This window comes from Nannospalax galili, unplaced genomic scaffold, assembly GCF_000622305.1.
Source record: "Nannospalax galili isolate Female #2095 unplaced genomic scaffold, S.galili_v1.0 scaffold127, whole genome shotgun sequence".
Taxonomy (NCBI): domain Eukaryota; kingdom Metazoa; phylum Chordata; class Mammalia; order Rodentia; family Spalacidae; genus Nannospalax; species Nannospalax galili.
The window spans coordinates 9,167,380-9,167,831 of NW_008360326.1; positions in this window are offsets into that span (position 1 = coordinate 9,167,380).

The following is a 452-nucleotide window of genomic DNA, read 5'->3' on the forward strand; positions in this document are numbered from 1 at the left end:
ATGCTGGGGGAGCAGTCACAACCACCTCGAGAGTCATTTGGGGCAAGCCACTGCCAATAGGTACATCGGCCCAAAAAGCTAAACTGATAGTGCTTACCAAAGCCCTAAAGATGGGTAAAGGAAAGAGACTGAATGTCTACACAGATAGCAGATATGCATTTTCCACTGCCCATATTCACGGGGCCATCTATCAAGAGAGGGGCCTCCTTACTGCAGAGGCAAAAACTATTAAAAATAAACAAGAGATCTTAGACCTCCTGCAAGCCCTCTGGGGCCCAACAAAACTAACCATAATCCACTGCCTGGGTCACCAAAAAGGAAACAACCCCACCCAGAAGAGAAATAATCTGGCGGACAGGACAGCTAAAGAAATAGCCCTGACCTCCATGATCCTGCCCATTCTTGTTGATCCCGGAACAAGGGAACTGCCTAAAACTCCCCACTATAGCCCC